The sequence below is a fragment of the Salmo salar genome, chromosome ssa11 (assembly GCF_905237065.1).
Source record: "Salmo salar chromosome ssa11, Ssal_v3.1, whole genome shotgun sequence".
Taxonomy (NCBI): domain Eukaryota; kingdom Metazoa; phylum Chordata; class Actinopteri; order Salmoniformes; family Salmonidae; genus Salmo; species Salmo salar.
The window spans coordinates 45,606,080-45,631,679 of NC_059452.1; the positions used below are offsets into that span (position 1 = coordinate 45,606,080).

General features: G+C 41.6%; 1 protein-coding gene across 1 annotated transcript in view; it reads left to right on the forward strand.

Annotated features, from left to right (window-relative positions):
- The window catches only part of tipin (timeless interacting protein), a 48,299-nt gene that overhangs the window by 20,776 nt on the left and 1,923 nt on the right, over positions 1–25,600 (forward strand). The gene's annotated exons all lie outside the window — the stretch shown is intronic.

Consider the following 25,600-nt stretch of genomic DNA (forward strand, 5'->3'; position numbering starts at 1 on the left):
TCAATAGTAGTAGTGTCTAGAGGTAGATATGACACAGTCCCAGATCAATAGTAGTAGTGTCTAGAGGTAGATATGACACAGTCCCAGATCAATAGTAGTAGTAGTGTCTAGAGGTAGATATGACACAGTCCCAGATCAATAGTAGTAGTAGTGTCTAGAGGTAGATATGACACAGTCCCAGATCAATAGTAGTGTCTGGAGGTAGATATGACACAGTCCCAGATCAATAGTAGTGTCTGGAGGTAGATATGACACAGTCCCAGATCAATAGTAGTGTCTAGAGGTAGATATGACACAGTCCCAGATCAATAGTAGTGTCTGGAGGTAGATATGACACAGTCCCAGATCAATAGTAGTGTCTGGAGGTAGATATGACACAGTCCCAGATCAATAGTAGTAGTAGTGTCTAGAGGTAGATATGACACAGTCCCAGATCAATAGTAGTGTCTAGAGGTAGATATGACACAGTCCCAGATCAATAGTAGTGTCTAGAGGTAGATATGACACAGTCCCAGATCAATAGTAGTGTCTAGAGGTAGATATGACACAGTCCCAGATCAATAGTAGTAATGTCTAGAGGTAGATATGACACAGTCCCAGATCAATAGTAGTAGTGTCTAGAGGTAGATATGACACAGTCCCAGATCAATAGTAGTGTCTAGAGGTAGATATGACACAGTCCCAGATCAATAGTAGTGTCTAGAGGTAGATATGACACAGTCCCAGATCAATAGTAGTGTCTAGAGGTAGATATGACACAGTCCCAGATCAATAGTAGTAGTGTCTAGAGGTAGATATGACACAGTCCCAGATCAATAGTAGTCGTGTCTAGAGGTAGATATGACACAGTCCCAGATCAATAGTAGTAGTAGTGTCTGGAGGTAGATATGACACAGTCCCAGATCAATAGTAGTAGTAGTGTCTAGAGGTAGATATGACACAGTCCCAGATCAATAGTAGTAGTAGTGTCTGGAGGTAGATATGACACAGTCCCAGATCAATAGTAGTGTCTGGAGGTAGATATGACAAAGTCCCAGATCAATATGTGTTGGTGTCTAGAGATAAATATGACACAGTCCCAGATCAATAGTAGTGTCTAGAGGTAGATATGACACAGTCCCAGATCAATAGTAGTGTCTAGAGGTAGATATGACACAGTCCCAGATCAATAGTAGTAGTGTCTAGAGGTAGATATGACACAGTCCCAGATCAATAGTAGTAGTAGTGTCTAGAGGTAGATATGACACAGTCCCAGATCAATAGTAGTGTCTAGAGGTAGATATGACACAGTCCCAGATCAATAGTAGTAGTAGTGTCTAGAGGTAGATATGACACAGTCCCAGATCAATAGTAGTGTCTGGAGGTAGATATGACACAGTCCCAGATCAATAGTAGTGTCTGGAGGTAGATATGACACAGTCCCAGATCAATAGTAGTAGTAGTGTCTAGAGGTAGATATGACACAGTCCCAGATCAATAGTAGTGTCTAGAGGTAGATATGACACAGTCCCAGATCAATAGTAGTAGTAGTGTCTGGAGGTAGATATGACACAGTCCCAGATCAATAGTAGTGTCTGGAGGTAGATATGACACAGTCCCAGATCAATAGTAGTGTCTAGAGGTAGATATGACACAGTCCCAGATCAATAGTAGTAATGTCTAGAGGTAGATATGACACAGTCCCAGATCAATAGTAGTGTCTAGAGGTAGATATGACACAGTCCCAGATCAATAGTAGTGTCTAGAGGTAGATATGACACAGTCCCAGATCAATAGTAGTGTCTGGAGGTAGATATGACACAGTCCCAGATCAATAGTAGTAGTAGTGTCTAGAGGTAGATATGACACAGTCCCAGATCAATAGTAGTGTCTGGAGGTAGATATGACACAGTCCCAGATCAATAGTAGTGTCTGGAGGTAGATATGACACAGTCCCAGATCAATAGTAGTAGTAGTGTCTAGAGGTAGATATGACACAGTCCCAGATCAATAGTAGTGTCTAGAGGTAGATATGACACAGTCCCAGATCAATAGTAGTAGTAGTGTCTGGAGGTAGATATGACACAGTCCCAGATCAATAGTAGTGTCTGGAGGTAGATATGACACAGTCCCAGATCAATAGTAGTGTCTAGAGGTAGATATGACACAGTCCCAGATCAATAGTAGTAATGTCTAGAGGTAGATATGACACAGTCCCAGATCAATAGTAGTAGTAGTGTCTGGAGGTAGATATGACACAGTCCCAGATCAATAGTAGTGTCTGGAGGTAGATATGACACAGTCCCAGATCAATAGTAGTGTCTGGAGGTAGATATGACACAGTCCCAGATTAATAGTAGTGTCTGGAGGTAGATATGACACAGTCCCAGATTAATAGTAGTGTCTGGAGGTAGATATGACACAGTCCCAGATCAATAGTAGTGTCTAGAGGTAGATATGACACAGTCCCAGATCAATAGTAGTAGTAGTGTCTGGAGGTAGATATGACACAGTCCCAGATCAATAGTAGTAGTGTCTAGAGGTAGATATGACACAGTCCCAGATCAATAGTAGTAGTAGTGTCTAGAGGTAGATATGACACAGTCCCAGATCAATAGTAGTGTCTAGAGGTAGATATGACACAGTCCCAGATCAATAGTAGTCGTGTCTAGAGGTAGATATGACACAGTCCCAGATCAATAGTAGTAGTAGTGTCTGGAGGTAGATATGACACAGTCCCAGATCAATAGTAGTGTCTGGAGGTAGATATGACACAGTCCCAGATCAATAGTAGTGTCTAGAGGTAGATATGACACAGTCCCAGATCAATAGTAGTGTCTGGAGGTAGATATGACACAGTCCCAGATCAATAGTAGTGTCTAGAGGTAGATATGACACAGTCCCAGATCAATAGTAGTAATGTCTAGAGGTAGATATGACACAGTCCCAGATCAATAGTAGTAGTGTCTAGAGGTAGATATGACACAGTCCCAGATCAATAGTAGTCGTGTCTAGAGGTAGATATGACACAGTCCCAGATCAATAGTAGTAGTAGTGTCTGGAGGTAGATATGACACAGTCCCAGATCAATAGTAGTGTCTGGAGGTAGATATGACACAGTCCCAGATCAATAGTAGTAGTAGTGTCTAGAGGTAGATATGACACAGTCCCAGATCAATAGTAGTGTCTAGAGGTAGATATGACACAGTCCCAGATCAATAGTAGTGTCTAGAGGTAGATATGACACAGTCCCAGATCAATAGTAGTGTCTGGAGGTAGATATGACACAGTCCCAGATCAATAGTAGTGTCTAGAGGTAGATATGACACAGTCCCAGATCAATAGTAGTAATGTCTAGAGGTAGATATGACACAGTCCCAGATCAATAGTAGTAGTGTCTAGAGGTAGATATGACACAGTCCCAGATCAATAGTAGTGTCTAGAGGTAGATATGACACAGTCCCAGATCAATAGTAGTGTCTAGAGGTAGATATGACACAGTCCCAGATCAATAGTAGTGTCTAGAGGTAGATATGACACAGTCCCAGATCAATAGTAGTGTCTAGAGGTAGATATGACACAGTCCCAGATCAATAGTAGTGTCTGGAGGTAGATATGACACAGTCCCAGATCAATAGTAGTAGTAGTGTCTAGAGGTAGATATGACACAGTCCCAGATCAATAGTAGTGTCTAGAGGTAGATATGACACAGTCCCAGATCAATAGTAGTAGTGTCTAGAGGTAGATATGACACAGTCCCAGATCAATAGTAGTCGTGTCTAGAGGTAGATATGACACAGTCCCAGATCAATAGTAGTAGTAGTGTCTGGAGGTAGATATGACACAGTCCCAGATCAATAGTAGTGTCTGGAGGTAGATATGACACAGTCCCAGATCAATAGTAGTAGTAGTGTCTAGAGGTAGATATGACACAGTCCCAGATCAATAGTAGTGTCTAGAGGTAGATATGACACAGTCCCAGATCAATAGTAGTGTCTAGAGGTAGATATGACACAGTCCCAGATCAATAGTAGTGTCTGGAGGTAGATATGACACAGTCCCAGATCAATAGTAGTGTCTAGAGGTAGATATGACACAGTCCCAGATCAATAGTAGTAATGTCTAGAGGTAGATATGACACAGTCCCAGATCAATAGTAGTAGTGTCTAGAGGTAGATATGACACAGTCCCAGATCAATAGTAGTGTCTAGAGGTAGATATGACACAGTCCCAGATCAATAGTAGTGTCTAGAGGTAGATATGACACAGTCCCAGATCAATAGTAGTGTCTAGAGGTAGATATGACACAGTCCCAGATCAATAGTAGTGTCTAGAGGTAGATATGACACAGTCCCAGATTAATAGTAGTGTCTGGAGGTAGATATGACACAGTCCCAGATTAATAGTAGTGTCTGGAGGTAGATATGACACAGTCCCAGATCAATAGTAGTGTCTAGAGGTAGATATGACACAGTCCCAGATCAATAGTAGTAGTAGTGTCTAGAGGTAGATATGACACAGTCCCAGATCAATAGTAGTGTCTAGAGGTAGATATGACACAGTCCCAGATCAATAGTAGTAGTGTCTAGAGGTAGATATGACACAGTCCCAGATCAATAGTAGTCGTGTCTAGAGGTAGATATGACACAGTCCCAGATCAATAGTAGTAGTAGTGTCTGGAGGTAGATATGACACAGTCCCAGATCAATAGTAGTGTCTGGAGGTAGATATGACACAGTCCCAGATCAATAGTAGTAGTAGTGTCTAGAGGTAGATATGACACAGTCCCAGATCAATAGTAGTGTCTAGAGGTAGATATGACACAGTCCCAGATCAATAGTAGTGTCTAGAGGTAGATATGACACAGTCCCAGATCAATAGTAGTGTCTGGAGGTAGATATGACACAGTCCCAGATCAATAGTAGTGTCTAGAGGTAGATATGACACAGTCCCAGATCAATAGTAGTAATGTCTAGAGGTAGATATGACACAGTCCCAGATCAATAGTAGTAGTGTCTAGAGGTAGATATGACACAGTCCCAGATCAATAGTAGTGTCTAGAGGTAGATATGACACAGTCCCAGATCAATAGTAGTGTCTAGAGGTAGATATGACACAGTCCCAGATCAATAGTAGTGTCTAGAGGTAGATATGACACAGTCCCAGATCAATAGTAGTGTCTAGAGGTAGATATGACACAGTCCCAGATCAATAGTAGTGTCTAGAGGTAGATATGACACAGTCCCAGATCAATAGTAGTAGTGTCTAGAGGTAGATATGACACAGTCCCAGATCAATAGTAGTCGTGTCTAGAGGTAGATATGACACAGTCCCAGATCAATAGTAGTAGTAGTGTCTAGAGGTAGATATGACACAGTCCCAGATCAATAGTAGTGTCTAGAGGTAGATATGACACAGTCCCAGATCAATAGTAGTGTCTAGAGGTAGATATGACACAGTCCCAGATCAATAGTAGTAGTAGTGTCTAGAGATAGATATGACACAGTCCCAGATCAATAGTAGTAGTAGTGTCTGGAGGTAGATATGACACAGTCCCAGATCAATAGTAGTGTCTGGAGGTAGATATGACAAAGTCCCAGATCAATATGTGTTGGTGTCTAGAGATAAATATGACACAGTCCCAGATAAATAGTAGTGTCTAGAGGTAGATATGACACAGTCCCAGATCAATAGTAGTGTCTAGAGGTAGATATGACACAGTCCCAGATCAATAGTAGTAGTGTCTAGAGGTAGATATGACACAGTCCCAGATCAATAGTAGTAGTGTCTAGAGGTAGATATGACACAGTCCCAGATCAATAGTAGTAGTAGTGTCTAGAGGTAGATATGACACAGTCCCAGATCAATAGTAGTAGTAGTGTCTAGAGGTAGATATGACACAGTCCCAGATCAATAGTAGTGTCTAGAGGTAGATATGACACAGTCCCAGATCAATAGTAGTAGTAGTGTCTAGAGGTAGATATGACACAGTCCCAGATCAATAGTAGTGTCTGGAGGTAGATATGACACAGTCCCAGATCAATAGTAGTGTCTGGAGGTAGATATGACACAGTCCCAGATCAATAGTAGTAGTAGTGTCTAGAGGTAGATATGACACAGTCCCAGATCAATAGTAGTGTCTAGAGGTAGATATGACACAGTCCCAGATCAATAGTAGTAGTAGTGTCTGGAGGTAGATATGACACAGTCCCAGATCAATAGTAGTGTCTGGAGGTAGATATGACACAGTCCCAGATCAATAGTAGTGTCTAGAGGTAGATATGACACAGTCCCAGATCAATAGTAGTAATGTCTAGAGGTAGATATGACACAGTCCCAGATCAATAGTAGTGTCTAGAGGTAGATATGACACAGTCCCAGATCAATAGTAGTGTCTGGAGGTAGATATGACACAGTCCCAGATCAATAGTAGTGTCTAGAGGTAGATATGACACAGTCCCAGATCAATAGTAGTAATGTCTAGAGGTAGATATGACACAGTCCCAGATCAATAGTAGTAGTGTCTAGAGGTAGATATGACACAGTCCCAGATCAATAGTAGTGTCTAGAGGTAGATATGACACAGTCCCAGATCAATAGTAGTGTCTAGAGGTAGATATGACACAGTCCCAGATCAATAGTAGTGTCTAGAGGTAGATATGACACAGTCCCAGATCAATAGTAGTGTCTAGAGGTAGATATGACACAGTCCCAGATTAATAGTAGTGTCTGGAGGTAGATATGACACAGTCCCAGATTAATAGTAGTGTCTGGAGGTAGATATGACACAGTCCCAGATCAATAGTAGTGTCTAGAGGTAGATATGACACAGTCCCAGATCAATAGTAGTAGTAGTGTCTGGAGGTAGATATGACACAGTCCCAGATCAATAGTAGTAGTGTCTAGAGGTAGATATGACACAGTCCCAGATCAATAGTAGTAGTAGTGTCTAGAGGTAGATATGACACAGTCCCAGATCAATAGTAGTGTCTAGAGGTAGATATGACACAGTCCCAGATCAATAGTAGTAGTGTCTAGAGGTAGATATGACACAGTCCCAGATCAATAGTAGTCGTGTCTAGAGGTAGATATGACACAGTCCCAGATCAATAGTAGTAGTAGTGTCTGGAGGTAGATATGACACAGTCCCAGATCAATAGTAGTGTCTGGAGGTAGATATGACACAGTCCCAGATCAATAGTAGTAGTAGTGTCTAGAGGTAGATATGACACAGTCCCAGATCAATAGTAGTGTCTAGAGGTAGATATGACACAGTCCCAGATCAATAGTAGTGTCTAGAGGTAGATATGACACAGTCCCAGATCAATAGTAGTGTCTAGAGGTAGATATGACACAGTCCCAGATCAATAGTAGTGTCTAGAGGTAGATATGACACAGTCCCAGATCAATAGTAGTAGTGTCTAGAGGTAGATATGACACAGTCCCAGATTAATAGTAGTGTCTGGAGGTAGATATGACACAGTCCCAGATTAATAGTAGTGTCTGGAGGTAGATATGACACAGTCCCAGATCAATAGTAGTGTCTAGAGGTAGATATGACACAGTCCCAGATCAATAGTAGTAGTAGTGTCTGGAGGTAGATATGACACAGTCCCAGATCAATAGTAGTAGTGTCTAGAGGTAGATATGACACAGTCCCAGATCAATAGTAGTAGTAGTGTCTAGAGGTAGATATGACACAGTCCCAGATCAATAGTAGTGTCTAGAGGTAGATATGACACAGTCCCAGATCAATAGTAGTAGTGTCTAGAGGTAGATATGACACAGTCCCAGATCAATAGTAGTCGTGTCTAGAGGTAGATATGACACAGTCCCAGATCAATAGTAGTAGTAGTGTCTGGAGGTAGATATGACACAGTCCCAGATCAATAGTAGTGTCTGGAGGTAGATATGACACAGTCCCAGATCAATAGTAGTAGTAGTGTCTAGAGGTAGATATGACACAGTCCCAGATCAATAGTAGTGTCTAGAGGTAGATATGACACAGTCCCAGATCAATAGTAGTAGTAGTGTCTAGAGGTAGATATGACACAGTCCCAGATCAATAGTAGTGTCTGGAGGTAGATATGACACAGTCCCAGATCAATAGTAGTGTCTAGAGGTAGATATGACACAGTCCCAGATCAATAGTAGTGTCTGGAGGTAGATATGACACAGTCCCAGATCAATAGTAGTGTCTGGAGGTAGATATGACACAGTCCCAGATCAATAGTAGTGTCTGGAGGTAGATATGACACAGTCCCAGATCAATAGTAGTAGTAGTGTCTAGAGGTAGATATGACACAGTCCCAGATCAATAGTAGTGTCTAGAGGTAGATATGACACAGTCCCAGATCAATAGTAGTGTCTAGAGGTAGATATGACACAGTCCCAGATCAATAGTAGTGTCTGGAGGTAGATATGACACAGTCCCAGATCAATAGTAGTGTCTAGAGGTAGATATGACACAGTCCCAGATCAATAGTAGTAGTAGTGTCTGGAGGTAGATATGACACAGTCCCAGATCAATAGTAGTAGTGTCTAGAGGTAGATATGACACAGTCCCAGATCAATAGTAGTAGTGTCTAGAGGTAGATATGACACAGTCCCAGATCAATAGTAGTAGTAGTGTCTAGAGGTAGATATGACACAGTCCCAGATCAATAGTAGTAGTAGTGTCTGGAGGTAGATATGACACAGTCCCAGATCAATAGTAGTAGTAGTGTCTAGAGGTAGATATGACACAGTCCCAGATCAATAGTAGTGTCTGGAGGTAGATATGACACAGTCCCAGATCAATAGTAGTAGTGTCTAGAGGTAGATATGACACAGTCCCAGATCAATAGTAGTAGTAGTGTCTGGAGGTAGATATGACACAGTCCCAGATCAATAGTAGTAGTGTCTAGAGGTAGATATGACACAGTCCCAGATCAATAGTAGTAGTGTCTAGAGGTAGATATGACACAGTCCCAGATCAATAGTAGTAGTAGTGTCTAGAGGTAGATATGACACAGTCCCAGATCAATAGTAGTAGTAGTGTCTGGAGGTAGATATGACACAGTCCCAGATCAATAGTAGTAGTAGTGTCTAGAGGTAGATATGACACAGTCCCAGATCAATAGTAGTGTCTGGAGGTAGATATGACACAGTCCCAGATCAATAGTAGTAGTGTCTAGAGGTAGATATGACACAGTCCCAGATCAATAGTAGTAGTGTCTAGAGGTAGATATGACACAGTCCCAGATCAATAGTAGTAGTAGTGTCTAGAGGTAGATATGACACAGTCCCAGATCAATAGTAGTAGTAGTGTCTAGAGGTAGATATGACACAGTCCCAGATCAATAGTAGTGTCTGGAGGTAGATATGACACAGTCCCAGATCAATAGTAGTGTCTGGAGGTAGATATGACACAGTCCCAGATCAATAGTAGTGTCTAGAGGTAGATATGACACAGTCCCAGATCAATAGTAGTGTCTGGAGGTAGATATGACACAGTCCCAGATCAATAGTAGTGTCTGGAGGTAGATATGACACAGTCCCAGATCAATAGTAGTAGTAGTGTCTAGAGGTAGATATGACACAGTCCCAGATCAATAGTAGTGTCTAGAGGTAGATATGACACAGTCCCAGATCAATAGTAGTGTCTAGAGGTAGATATGACACAGTCCCAGATCAATAGTAGTGTCTAGAGGTAGATATGACACAGTCCCAGATCAATAGTAGTAATGTCTAGAGGTAGATATGACACAGTCCCAGATCAATAGTAGTAGTGTCTAGAGGTAGATATGACACAGTCCCAGATCAATAGTAGTGTCTAGAGGTAGATATGACACAGTCCCAGATCAATAGTAGTGTCTAGAGGTAGATATGACACAGTCCCAGATCAATAGTAGTGTCTAGAGGTAGATATGACACAGTCCCAGATCAATAGTAGTAGTGTCTAGAGGTAGATATGACACAGTCCCAGATCAATAGTAGTCGTGTCTAGAGGTAGATATGACACAGTCCCAGATCAATAGTAGTAGTAGTGTCTGGAGGTAGATATGACACAGTCCCAGATCAATAGTAGTAGTAGTGTCTAGAGGTAGATATGACACAGTCCCAGATCAATAGTAGTAGTAGTGTCTGGAGGTAGATATGACACAGTCCCAGATCAATAGTAGTGTCTGGAGGTAGATATGACAAAGTCCCAGATCAATATGTGTTGGTGTCTAGAGATAAATATGACACAGTCCCAGATCAATAGTAGTGTCTAGAGGTAGATATGACACAGTCCCAGATCAATAGTAGTGTCTAGAGGTAGATATGACACAGTCCCAGATCAATAGTAGTAGTGTCTAGAGGTAGATATGACACAGTCCCAGATCAATAGTAGTAGTAGTGTCTAGAGGTAGATATGACACAGTCCCAGATCAATAGTAGTGTCTAGAGGTAGATATGACACAGTCCCAGATCAATAGTAGTAGTAGTGTCTAGAGGTAGATATGACACAGTCCCAGATCAATAGTAGTGTCTGGAGGTAGATATGACACAGTCCCAGATCAATAGTAGTGTCTGGAGGTAGATATGACACAGTCCCAGATCAATAGTAGTAGTAGTGTCTAGAGGTAGATATGACACAGTCCCAGATCAATAGTAGTGTCTAGAGGTAGATATGACACAGTCCCAGATCAATAGTAGTAGTAGTGTCTGGAGGTAGATATGACACAGTCCCAGATCAATAGTAGTGTCTGGAGGTAGATATGACACAGTCCCAGATCAATAGTAGTGTCTAGAGGTAGATATGACACAGTCCCAGATCAATAGTAGTAATGTCTAGAGGTAGATATGACACAGTCCCAGATCAATAGTAGTGTCTAGAGGTAGATATGACACAGTCCCAGATCAATAGTAGTGTCTAGAGGTAGATATGACACAGTCCCAGATCAATAGTAGTGTCTGGAGGTAGATATGACACAGTCCCAGATCAATAGTAGTAGTAGTGTCTAGAGGTAGATATGACACAGTCCCAGATCAATAGTAGTGTCTGGAGGTAGATATGACACAGTCCCAGATCAATAGTAGTGTCTGGAGGTAGATATGACACAGTCCCAGATCAATAGTAGTAGTAGTGTCTAGAGGTAGATATGACACAGTCCCAGATCAATAGTAGTGTCTAGAGGTAGATATGACACAGTCCCAGATCAATAGTAGTAGTAGTGTCTGGAGGTAGATATGACACAGTCCCAGATCAATAGTAGTGTCTGGAGGTAGATATGACACAGTCCCAGATCAATAGTAGTGTCTAGAGGTAGATATGACACAGTCCCAGATCAATAGTAGTAATGTCTAGAGGTAGATATGACACAGTCCCAGATCAATAGTAGTAGTGTCTAGAGGTAGATATGACACAGTCCCAGATCAATAGTAGTGTCTAGAGGTAGATATGACACAGTCCCAGATCAATAGTAGTGTCTAGAGGTAGATATGACACAGTCCCAGATTAATAGTAGTGTCTGGAGGTAGATATGACACAGTCCCAGATTAATAGTAGTGTCTGGAGGTAGATATGACACAGTCCCAGATCAATAGTAGTGTCTAGAGGTAGATATGACACAGTCCCAGATCAATAGTAGTAGTAGTGTCTGGAGGTAGATATGACACAGTCCCAGATCAATAGTAGTAGTGTCTAGAGGTAGATATGACACAGTCCCAGATCAATAGTAGTAGTAGTGTCTAGAGGTAGATATGACACAGTCCCAGATCAATAGTAGTGTCTAGAGGTAGATATGACACAGTCCCAGATCAATAGTAGTCGTGTCTAGAGGTAGATATGACACAGTCCCAGATCAATAGTAGTAGTAGTGTCTGGAGGTAGATATGACACAGTCCCAGATCAATAGTAGTAGTAGTGTCTAGAGGTAGATATGACACAGTCCCAGATCAATAGTAGTGTCTAGAGGTAGATATGACACAGTCCCAGATCAATAGTAGTAGTAGTGTCTGGAGGTAGATATGACACAGTCCCAGATCAATAGTAGTGTCTGGAGGTAGATATGACACAGTCCCAGATCAATAGTAGTGTCTAGAGGTAGATATGACACAGTCCCAGATCAATAGTAGTAATGTCTAGAGGTAGATATGACACAGTCCCAGATCAATAGTAGTAGTGTCTAGAGGTAGATATGACACAGTCCCAGATCAATAGTAGTGTCTAGAGGTAGATATGACACAGTCCCAGATCAATAGTAGTGTCTAGAGGTAGATATGACACAGTCCCAGATTAATAGTAGTGTCTGGAGGTAGATATGACACAGTCCCAGATTAATAGTAGTGTCTGGAGGTAGATATGACACAGTCCCAGATCAATAGTAGTGTCTAGAGGTAGATATGACACAGTCCCAGATCAATAGTAGTAGTAGTGTCTGGAGGTAGATATGACACAGTCCCAGATCAATAGTAGTAGTGTCTAGAGGTAGATATGACACAGTCCCAGATCAATAGTAGTAGTAGTGTCTAGAGGTAGATATGACACAGTCCCAGATCAATAGTAGTGTCTAGAGGTAGATATGACACAGTCCCAGATCAATAGTAGTCGTGTCTAGAGGTAGATATGACACAGTCCCAGATCAATAGTAGTAGTAGTGTCTGGAGGTAGATATGACACAGTCCCAGATCAATAGTAGTGTCTGGAGGTAGATATGACACAGTCCCAGATCAATAGTAGTGTCTAGAGGTAGATATGACACAGTCCCAGATCAATAGTAGTGTCTGGAGGTAGATATGACACAGTCCCAGATCAATAGTAGTGTCTAGAGGTAGATATGACACAGTCCCAGATCAATAGTAGTAATGTCTAGAGGTAGATATGACACAGTCCCAGATCAATAGTAGTAGTGTCTAGAGGTAGATATGACACAGTCCCAGATCAATAGTAGTCGTGTCTAGAGGTAGATATGACACAGTCCCAGATCAATAGTAGTAGTAGTGTCTGGAGGTAGATATGACACAGTCCCAGATCAATAGTAGTGTCTGGAGGTAGATATGACACAGTCCCAGATCAATAGTAGTAGTAGTGTCTAGAGGTAGATATGACACAGTCCCAGATCAATAGTAGTGTCTAGAGGTAGATATGACACAGTCCCAGATCAATAGTAGTGTCTAGAGGTAGATATGACACAGTCCCAGATCAATAGTAGTGTCTGGAGGTAGATATGACACAGTCCCAGATCAATAGTAGTGTCTAGAGGTAGATATGACACAGTCCCAGATCAATAGTAGTAATGTCTAGAGGTAGATATGACACAGTCCCAGATCAATAGTAGTAGTGTCTAGAGGTAGATATGACACAGTCCCAGATCAATAGTAGTGTCTAGAGGTAGATATGACACAGTCCCAGATCAATAGTAGTGTCTAGAGGTAGATATGACACAGTCCCAGATCAATAGTAGTGTCTAGAGGTAGATATGACACAGTCCCAGATCAATAGTAGTGTCTAGAGGTAGATATGACACAGTCCCAGATCAATAGTAGTGTCTGGAGGTAGATATGACACAGTCCCAGATCAATAGTAGTAGTAGTGTCTAGAGGTAGATATGACACAGTCCCAGATCAATAGTAGTGTCTAGAGGTAGATATGACACAGTCCCAGATCAATAGTAGTAGTGTCTAGAGGTAGATATGACACAGTCCCAGATCAATAGTAGTCGTGTCTAGAGGTAGATATGACACAGTCCCAGATCAATAGTAGTAGTAGTGTCTGGAGGTAGATATGACACAGTCCCAGATCAATAGTAGTGTCTGGAGGTAGATATGACACAGTCCCAGATCAATAGTAGTAGTAGTGTCTAGAGGTAGATATGACACAGTCCCAGATCAATAGTAGTGTCTAGAGGTAGATATGACACAGTCCCAGATCAATAGTAGTGTCTAGAGGTAGATATGACACAGTCCCAGATCAATAGTAGTGTCTGGAGGTAGATATGACACAGTCCCAGATCAATAGTAGTGTCTAGAGGTAGATATGACACAGTCCCAGATCAATAGTAGTAATGTCTAGAGGTAGATATGACACAGTCCCAGATCAATAGTAGTAGTGTCTAGAGGTAGATATGACACAGTCCCAGATCAATAGTAGTGTCTAGAGGTAGATATGACACAGTCCCAGATCAATAGTAGTGTCTAGAGGTAGATATGACACAGTCCCAGATCAATAGTAGTGTCTAGAGGTAGATATGACACAGTCCCAGATCAATAGTAGTGTCTAGAGGTAGATATGACACAGTCCCAGATTAATAGTAGTGTCTGGAGGTAGATATGACACAGTCCCAGATTAATAGTAGTGTCTGGAGGTAGATATGACACAGTCCCAGATCAATAGTAGTGTCTAGAGGTAGATATGACACAGTCCCAGATCAATAGTAGTAGTAGTGTCTAGAGGTAGATATGACACAGTCCCAGATCAATAGTAGTGTCTAGAGGTAGATATGACACAGTCCCAGATCAATAGTAGTAGTGTCTAGAGGTAGATATGACACAGTCCCAGATCAATAGTAGTCGTGTCTAGAGGTAGATATGACACAGTCCCAGATCAATAGTAGTAGTAGTGTCTGGAGGTAGATATGACACAGTCCCAGATCAATAGTAGTGTCTGGAGGTAGATATGACACAGTCCCAGATCAATAGTAGTAGTAGTGTCTAGAGGTAGATATGACACAGTCCCAGATCAATAGTAGTGTCTAGAGGTAGATATGACACAGTCCCAGATCAATAGTAGTGTCTAGAGGTAGATATGACACAGTCCCAGATCAATAGTAGTGTCTGGAGGTAGATATGACACAGTCCCAGATCAATAGTAGTGTCTAGAGGTAGATATGACACAGTCCCAGATCAATAGTAGTAATGTCTAGAGGTAGATATGACACAGTCCCAGATCAATAGTAGTAGTGTCTAGAGGTAGATATGACACAGTCCCAGATCAATAGTAGTGTCTAGAGGTAGATATGACACAGTCCCAGATCAATAGTAGTGTCTAGAGGTAGATATGACACAGTCCCAGATCAATAGTAGTGTCTAGAGGTAGATATGACACAGTCCCAGATCAATAGTAGTGTCTAGAGGTAGATATGACACAGTCCCAGATCAATAGTAGTGTCTAGAGGTAGATATGACACAGTCCCAGATCAATAGTAGTAGTGTCTAGAGGTAGATATGACACAGTCCCAGATCAATAGTAGTCGTGTCTAGAGGTAGATATGACACAGTCCCAGATCAATAGTAGTAGTAGTGTCTAGAGGTAGATATGACACAGTCCCAGATCAATAGTAGTGTCTAGAGGTAGATATGACACAGTCCCAGATCAATAGTAGTGTCTAGAGGTAGATATGACACAGTCCCAGATCAATAGTAGTAGTAGTGTCTAGAGATAGATATGACACAGTCCCAGATCAATAGTAGTAGTAGTGTCTGGAGGTAGATATGACACAGTCCCAGATCAATAGTAGTGTCTGGAGGTAGATATGACAAAGTCCCAGATCAATATGTGTTGGTGTCTAGAGATAAATATGACACAGTCCCAGATAAATAGTAGTGTCTAGAGGTAGATATGACACAGTCCCAGATCAATAGTAGTGTCTAGAGGTAGATATGACACAGTCCCAGATCAATAGTAGTAGTGTCTAGAGGTAGATATGACACAGTCCCAGATCAATAGTAGTAGTGTCTAGAGGTAGATATGACACAGTCCCAGATCAATAGTAGTAGTAGTGTCTAGAGGTAGATATGACACAGTCCCAGATCAATAGTAGTAGTAGTGTCTAGAGGTAGATATGACACAGTCCCAGATCAATAGTAGTGTCTAGAGGTAGATATGACACAGTCCCAGATCAATAGTAGTAGTAGTGTCTAGAGGTAGATATGACACAGTCCCAGATCAATAGTAGTGTCTGGAGGTAGATATGACACAGTCCCAGATCAATAGTAGTGTCTGGAGGTAGATATGACACAGTCCCAGATCAATAGTAGTAGTAGTGTCTAGAGGTAGATATGACACAGTCCCAGATCAATAGTAGTGTCTAGAGGTAGATATGACACAGTCCCAGATCAATAGTAGTAGTAGTGTCTGGAGGTAGATATGACACAGTCCCAGATCAATAGTAGTGTCTGGAGGTAGATATGACACAGTCCCAGATCAATAGTAGTGTCTAGAGGTAGATATGACACAGTCCCAGATCAATAGTAGTAATGTCTAGAGGTAGATATGACACAGTCCCAGATCAATAGTAGTGTCTAGAGGTAGATATGACACAGTCCCAGATCAATAGTAGTGTCTGGAGGTAGATATGACACAGTCCCAGATCAATAGTAGTGTCTAGAGGTAGATATGACACAGTCCCAGATCAATAGTAGTAATGTCTAGAGGTAGATATGACACAGTCCCAGATCAATAGTAGTAGTGTCTAGAGGTAGATATGACACAGTCCCAGATCAATAGTAGTGTCTAGAGGTAGATATGACACAGTCCCAGATCAATAGTAGTGTCTAGAGGTAGATATGACACAGTCCCAGATCAATAGTAGTGTCTAGAGGTAGATATGACACAGTCCCAGATCAATAGTAGTGTCTAGAGGTAGATATGACACAGTCCCAGATTAATAGTAGTGTCTGGAGGTAGATATGACACAGTCCCAGATTAATAGTAGTGTCTGGAGGTAGATATGACACAGTCCCAGATCAATAGTAGTGTCTAGAGGTAGATATGACACAGTCCCAGATCAATAGTAGTAGTAGTGTCTGGAGGTAGATATGACACAGTCCCAGATCAATAGTAGTAGTGTCTAGAGGTAGATATGACACAGTCCCAGATCAATAGTAGTAGTAGTGTCTAGAGGTAGATATGACACAGTCCCAGATCAATAGTAGTGTCTAGAGGTAGATATGACACAGTCCCAGATCAATAGTAGTAGTGTCTAGAGGTAGATATGACACAGTCCCAGATCAATAGTAGTCGTGTCTAGAGGTAGATATGACACAGTCCCAGATCAATAGTAGTAGTAGTGTCTGGAGGTAGATATGACACAGTCCCAGATCAATAGTAGTGTCTGGAGGTAGATATGACACAGTCCCAGATCAATAGTAGTAGTAGTGTCTAGAGGTAGATATGACACAGTCCCAGATCAATAGTAGTGTCTAGAGGTAGATATGACACAGTCCCAGATCAATAGTAGTGTCTAGAGGTAGATATGACACAGTCCCAGATCAATAGTAGTGTCTAGAGGTAGATATGACACAGTCCCAGATCAATAGTAGTGTCTAGAGGTAGATATGACACAGTCCCAGATCAATAGTAGTAGTGTCTAGAGGTAGATATGACACAGTCCCAGATCAATAGTAGTCGTGTCTAGAGGTAGATATGACACAGTCCCAGATCAATAGTAGTAGTAGTGTCTGGAGGTAGATATGACACAGTCCCAGATCAATAGTAGTAGTAGTGTCTAGAGGTAGATATGACACAGTCCCAGATCAATAGTAGTGTCTAGAGGTAGATATGACACAGTCCCAGATCAATAGTAGTGTCTAGAGGTAGATATGACACAGTCCCAGATCAATAGTAGTAGTAGTGTCTAGAGATAGATATGACACAGTCCCAGATCAATAGTAGTAGTAGTGTCTGGAGGTAGATATGACACAGTCCCAGATCAATAGTAGTGTCTGGAGGTAGATATGACAAAGTCCCAGATCAATATGTGTTGGTGTCTAGAGATAAATATGACACAGTCCCAGATAAATAGTAGTGTCTAGAGGTAGATATGACACAGTCCCAGATCAATAGTAGTGTCTAGAGGTAGATATGACACAGTCCCAGATCAATAGTAGTAGTGTCTAGAGGTAGATATGACACAGTCCCAGATCAATAGTAGTAGTGTCTAGAGGTAGATATGACACAGTCCCAGATCAATAGTAGTAGTAGTGTCTAGAGGTAGATATGACACAGTCCCAGATCAATAGTAGTAGTAGTGTCTAGAGGTAGATATGACACAGTCCCAGATCAATAGTAGTGTCTAGAGGTAGATATGACACAGTCCCAGATCAATAGTAGTAGTAGTGTCTAGAGGTAGATATGACACAGTCCCAGATCAATAGTAGTGTCTGGAGGTAGATATGACACAGTCCCAGATCAATAGTAGTGTCTGGAGGTAGATATGACACAGTCCCAGATCAATAGTAGTAGTAGTGTCTAGAGGTAGATATGACACAGTCCCAGATCAATAGTAGTGTCTAGAGGTAGATATGACACAGTCCCAGATCAATAGTAGTAGTAGTGTCTGGAGGTAGATATGACACAGTCCCAGATCAATAGTAGTGTCTGGAGGTAGATATGACACAGTCCCAGATCAATAGTAGTGTCTAGAGGTAGATATGACACAGTCCCAGATCAATAGTAGTAATGTCTAGAGGTAGATATGACACAGTCCCAGATCAATAGTCGTAGTGTCTAGAGGTAGATATGACACAGTCCCAGATCAATAGTAGTGTCTAGAGGTAGATATGACACAGTCCCAGATCAATAGTAGTGTCTAGAGGTAGATATGACACAGTCACAGATCAATAGTAGTGTCTAGAGGTAGATATGACACAGTCCCAGATCAATAGTAGTAGTGTCTAGAGGTAGATATGACACAGTCCCAGATCAATAGTAGTCGTGTCTAGAGGTAGATATGACACAGTCCCAGATCAATAGTAGTAGTAGTGTCTGGAGGTAGATATGACACAGTCCCAGATCAATAGTAGTAGTAGTGTCTAGAGGTAGATATGACACAGTCCCAGATCAATAGTAGTAGTAGTGTCTGGAGGTAGATATGACACAGTCCCAGATCAATAGTAGTGTCTGGAGGTAGATATGACAAAGTCCCAGATCAATATGTGTTGGTGTCTAGAGATAAATATGACACAGTCCCAGATCAATAGTAGTGTCTAGAGGTAGATATGACACAGTCCCAGATCAATAGTAGTGTCTAGAGGTAGATATGACACAGTCCCAGATCAATAGTAGTAGTGTCTAGAGGTAGATATGACACAGTCCCAGATCAATAGTAGTAGTGTCTAGAGGTAGATATGACACAGTCCCAGATCAATAGTAGTAGTAGTGTCTAGAGGTAGATATGACACAGTCCCAGATCAATAGTAGTAGTAGTGTCTAGAGGTAGATATGACACAGTCCCAGATCAATAGTAGTGTCTGGAGGTAGATATGACACAGTCCCAGATCAATAGTAGTGTCTGGAGGTAGATATGACACAGTCCCAGATCAATAGTAGTAGTGTCTAGAGGTAGATATGACACAGTCCCAGATCAATAGTAGTCGTGTCTAGAGGTAGATATGACACAGTCCCAGATCAATAGTAGTAGTAGTGTCTGGAGGTAGATATGACACAGTCCCAGATCAATAGTAGTAGTAGTGTCTAGAGGTAGATATGACACAGTCCCAGATCAATAGTAGTGTCTAGAGGTAGATATGACACAGTCCCAGATCAATAGTAGTGTCTAGAGGTAGATATGACACAGTCCCAGATCAATAGTAGTAGTAGTGTCTAGAGATAGATATGACACAGTCCCAGATCAATAGTAGTAGTAGTGTCTGGAGGTAGATATGACACAGTCCCAGATCAATAGTAGTAGTAGTGTCTAGAGGTAGATATGACACAGTCCCAGATCAATAGTAGTGTCTAGAGGTAGATATGACACAGTCCCAGATCAATAGTAGTGTCTAGAGGTAGATATGACACAGTCCCAGATCAATAGTAGTGTCTAGAGGTAGATATGACACAGTCCCAGATCAATAGTAGTAGTGTCTAGAGGTAGATATGACACAGTCCCAGATCAATAGTAGTCGTGTCTAGAGGTAGATATGACACAGTCCCAGATCAATAGTAGTAGTAGTGTCTGGAGGTAGATATGACACAGTCCCAGATCAATAGTAGTAGTAGTGTCTAGAGGTAGATATGACACAGTCCCAGATCAATAGTAGTGTCTAGAGGTAGATATGACACAGTCCCAGATCAATAGTAGTGTCTAGAGGTAGATATGACACAGTCCCAGATCAATAGTAGTAGTAGTGTCTGGAGGTAGATATGACACAGTCCCAGATCAATAGTAGTGTCTAGAGGTAGATATGACACAGTCCCAGATCAATAGTAGTAGTAGTGTCTAGAGGTAGATATGACACAGTCCCAGATCAATAGTAGTAGTAGTGTCTAGAGGTAGATATGACACAGTCCCAGATCAATAGTAGTGTCTGGAGGTAGATATGACACAGTCCCAGATCAATAGTAGTGTCTGGAGGTAGATATGACACAGTCCCAGATCAATAGTAGTAGTGTCTAGAGGTAGATATGACACAGTCCCAGATCAATAGTAGTGTCTGGAGGTAGATATGACACAGTCCCAGATCAATAGTAGTGTCTGGAGGTAGATATGACACAGTCCCAGATCAATAGTAGTAGTAGTGTCTAGAGGTAGATATGACACAGTCCCAGATCAATAGTAGTGTCTAGAGGTACATATGACACAGTCCCAGATCAATAGTAGTGTCTAGAGGTAGATATGACACAGTCCCAGATCAATAGTAGTGTCTAGAGGTAGATATGACACAGTCCCAGATCAATAGTAGTGTCTGGAGGTAGATATGACACAGTCCCAGATCAATAGTAGTGTCTAGAGGTAGATATGACACAGTCCCAGATCAATAGTAGTAATGTCTAGAGGTAGATATGACACAGTCCCAGATCAATAGTAGTAGTGTCTAGAGGTAAATATGGCACAGTCCCAGATCAATAGTAGTGTCTAGAGGTAGATATGACACAGTCCCAGATCAATAGTAGTAGTGTCTAGAGGTAGATATGACACAGTCCCAGATCAATAGTAGTAGTAGTGTCTGGAGGTAGATATGACACAGTCCCAGATCAATAGTAGTAGTAGTGTCTAGAGGTAGATATGACACAGTCCCAGATCAATAGTAGTGTCTAGAGGTAGATATGACACAGTCCCAGATCAATAGTAGTGTCTAGAGGTAGATATGACACAGTCCCAGATCAATAGTAGTGTCTAGAGGTAGATATGACACAGTCCCAGATCAATAGTAGTAGTGTCTAGAGGTAGATATGACACAGTCCCAGATCAATAGTAGTCGTGTCTAGAGGTAGATATGACACAGTCCCAGATCAATAGTAGTAGTAGTGTCTGGAGGTAGATATGACACAGTCCCAGATCAATAGTAGTAGTAGTGTCTAGAGGTAGATATGACACAGTCCCAGATCAATAGTAGTGTCTAGAGGTAGATATGACACAGTCCCAGATCAATAGTAGTGTCTAGAGGTAGATATGACACAGTCCCAGATCAATAGTAGTGTCTAGAGGTAGATATGACACAGTCCCAGATCAATAGTAGTAGTAGTGTCTGGAGGTAGATATGACACAGTCCCAGATCAATAGTAGTGTCTAGAGGTAGATATGACACAGTCCCAGATCAATAGTAGTAGTAGTGTCTAGAGGTAGATATGACACAGTCCCAGATCAATAGTAGTAGTAGTGTCTAGAGGTAGATATGACACAGTCCCAGATCAATAGTAGTGTCTGGAGGTAGATATGACACAGTCCCAGATCAATAGTAGTGTCTGGAGGTAGATATGACACAGTCCCAGATCAATAGTAGTAGTGTCTAGAGGTAGATATGACACAGTCCCAGATCAATAGTAGTGTCTGGAGGTAGATATGACACAGTCCCAGATCAATAGTAGTGTCTAGAGGTAGATATGACACAGTCCCAGATCAATAGTAGTAGTGTCTAGAGGTAGATATGACACAGTCCCAGATCAATAGTAGTAGTAGTGTCTAGAGGTAGATATGACACAGTCCCAGATCAATAGTAGTAGTAGTGTCTAGAGGTAGATATGACACAGTCCCAGATCAATAGTAGTGTCTAGAGGTAGATATGACACAGTCCCAGATCAATAGTAGTAGTAGTGTCTAGAGGTAGATATGACACAGTCCCAGATCAATAGTAGTGTCTGGAGGTAGATATGACACAGTCCCAGATCAATAGTAGTGTCTGGAGGTAGATATGACACAGTCCCAGATCAATAGTAGTAGTAGTGTCTAGAGGTAGATATGACACAGTCCCAGATCAATAGTAGTGTCTAGAGGTACATATGACACAGTCCCAGATCAATAGTAGTGTCTAGAGGTAGATATGACACAGTCCCAGATCAATAGTAGTGTCTAGAGGTAGATATGACACAGTCCCAGATCAATAGTAGTGTCTGGAGGTAGATATGACACAGTCCCAGATCAATAGTAGTGTCTAGAGGTAGATATGACACAGTCCCAGATCAATAGTAGTAATGTCTAGAGGTAGATATGACACAGTCCCAGATCAATAGTAGTAGTGTCTAGAGGTAAATATGGCACAGTCCCAGATCAATAGTAGTGTCTAGAGGTAGATATGACACAGTCCCAGATCAATAGTAGTAGTGTCTAGAGGTAGATATGACACAGTCCCAGATCAATAGTAGTCGTGTCTAGAGGTAGATATGACACAGTCCCAGATCAATAGTAGTAGTAGTGTCTGGAGGTAGATATGACACAGTCCCAGATCAATAGTAGTAGTAGTGTCTAGAGGTAGATATGACACAGTCCCAGATCAATAGTAGTGTCTAGAGGTAGATATGACACAGTCCCAGATCAATAGTAGTGTCTAGAGGTAGATATGACACAGTCCCAGATCAATAGTAGTGTCTAGAGGTAGATATGACACAGTCCCAGATCAATAGTAGTAGTGTCTAGAGGTAGATATGACACAGTCCCAGATCAATAGTAGTCGTGTCTAGAGGTAGATATGACACAGTCCCAGATCAATAGTAGTAGTAGTGTCTGGAGGTAGATATGACACAGTCCCAGATCAATAGTAGTAGTAGTGTCTAGAGGTAGATATGACACAGTCCCAGATCAATAGTAGTGTCTAGAGGTAGATATGACACAGTCCCAGATCAATAGTAGTGTCTAGAGGTAGATATGACACAGTCCCAGATCAATAGTAGTAGTAGTGTCTGGAGGTAGATATGACACAGTCCCAGATCAATAGTAGTGTCTAGAGGTAGATATGACACAGTCCCAGATCAATAGTAGTAGTAGTGTCTGGAGGTAGATATGACACAGTCCCAGATCAATAGTAGTGTCTGGAGGTAGATATGACACAGTCCCAGATCAATAGTAGTAGTGTCTAGAGGTAGATATGACACAGTCCCAGATCAATAGTAGTAGTGTCTAGAGGTAGATATGACACAGTCCCAGATCAATAGTAGTAGTAGTGTCTAGAGGTAGATATGACACAGTCCCAGATCAATAGTAGTAGTAGTGTCTAGAGGTAGATATGACACAGTCCCAGATCAATAGTAGTGTCTAGAGGTAGATATGACACAGTCCCAGATCAATAGTAGTAGTAGTGTCTAGAGGTAGATATGACACAGTCCCAGATCAATAGTAGTGTCTGGAGGTAGATATGACACAGTCCCAGATCAATAGTAGTGTCTGGAGGTAGATATGACACAGTCCCAGATCAATAGTAGTGTCTAGAGGTAGATATGACACAGTCCCAGATCAATAGTAGTGTCTAGAGGTAGATATGACACAGTCCCAGATCAATAGTAGTGTCTAGAGGTAGATATGACACAGTCCCAGATCAATAGTAGTGTCTGGAGGTAGATATGACACAGTCCCAGATCAATAGTAGTAGTGTCTAGAGGTAGATATGACACAGTCCCAGATCAATAGTAGTAGTGTCTAGAGGTAGATATGACACAGTCCCAGATCAATAGTAGTAGTAGTGTCTAGAGGTAGATATGACACAGTCCCAGATCAATAGTAGTAGTAGTGTCTAGAGGTAGATATGACACAGTCCCAGATCAATAGTAGTGTCTAGAGGTAGATATGACACAGTCCCAGATCAATAGTAGTAGTAGTGTCTAGAGGTAGATATGACACAGTCCCAGATCAATAGTAGTGTCTGGAGGTAGATATGACACAGTCCCAGATCAATAGTAGTGTCTGGAGGTAGATATGACACAGTCCCAGATCAATAGTAGTGTCTAGAGGTAGATATGACACAGTCCCAGATCAATAGTAGTGTCTAGAGGTAGATATGACACAGTCCCAGATCAATAGTAGTGTCTAGAGGTAGATATGACACAGTCCCAGATCAATAGTAGTGTCTAGAGGTAGATATGACACAGTCCCAGATCAATAGTAGTGTCTAGAGGTAGATATGACACAGTCCCAGATCAATAGTAGTGTCTAGAGGTAGATATGACACAGTCCCAGATCAATAGTAGTAGTGTCTAGAGGTAGATATGACACAGTCCCAGATCAATAGTAGTAGTGTCTAGAGGTAGATATGACACAGTCCCAGATCAATAGTAGTCGTGTCTAGAGGTAGATATGACACAGTCCCAGATCAATAGTAGTAGTAGTGTCTGGAGGTAGATATGACACAGTCCCAGATCAATAGTAGTAGTAGTGTCTAGAGGTAGATATGACACAGTCCCAGATCAATAGTAGTGTCTAGAGGTAGATATGACACAGTCCCAGATCAATAGTAGTGTCTAGAGGTAGATATGACACAGTCCCAGATCAATAGTAGTGTCTAGAGGTAGATATGACACAGTCCCAGATCAATAGTAGTAGTAGTGTCTGGAGGTAGATATGACACAGTCCCAGATCAATAGTAGTGTCTAGAGGTAGATATGACACAGTCCCAGATCAATAGTAGTAGTAGTGTCTGGAGGTAGATATGACACAGTCCCAGATCAATAGTAGTGTCTGGAGGTAGATATGACACAGTCCCAGATCAATAGTAGTAGTGTCTAGAGGTAGATATGACACAGTCCCAGATCAATAGTAGTAGTGTCTAGAGGTAGATATGACACAGTCCCAGATCAATAGTAGTAGTAGTGTCTAGAGGTAGATATGACACAGTCCCAGATCAATAGTAGTAGTAGTGTCTAGAGGTAGATATGACACAGTCCCAGATCAATAGTAGTGTCTAGAGGTAGATATGACACAGTCCCAGATCAATAGTAGTAGTAGTGTCTAGAGGTAGATATGACACAGTCCCAGATCAATAGTAGTGTCTGGAGGTAGATATGACACAGTCCCAGATCAATAGTAGTGTCTGGAGGTAGATATGACACAGTCCCAGATCAATAGTAGTGTCTAGAGGTAGATATGACACAGTCCCAGATCAATAGTAGTGTCTAGAGGTAGATATGACACAGTCCCAGATCAATAGTAGTGTCTAGAGGTAGATATGACACAGTCCCAGATCAATAGTAGTGTCTGGAGGTAGATATGACACAGTCCCAGATCAATAGTAGTAGTGTCTAGAGGTAGATATGACACAGTCCCAGATCAATAGTAGTAGTGTCTAGAGGTAGATATGACACAGTCCCAGATCAATAGTAGTAGTAGTGTCTAGAGGTAGATATGACACAGTCCCAGATCAATAGTAGTAGTAGTGTCTAGAGGTAGATATGACACAGTCCCAGATCAATAGTAGTGTCTAGAGGTAGATATGACACAGTCCCAGATCAATA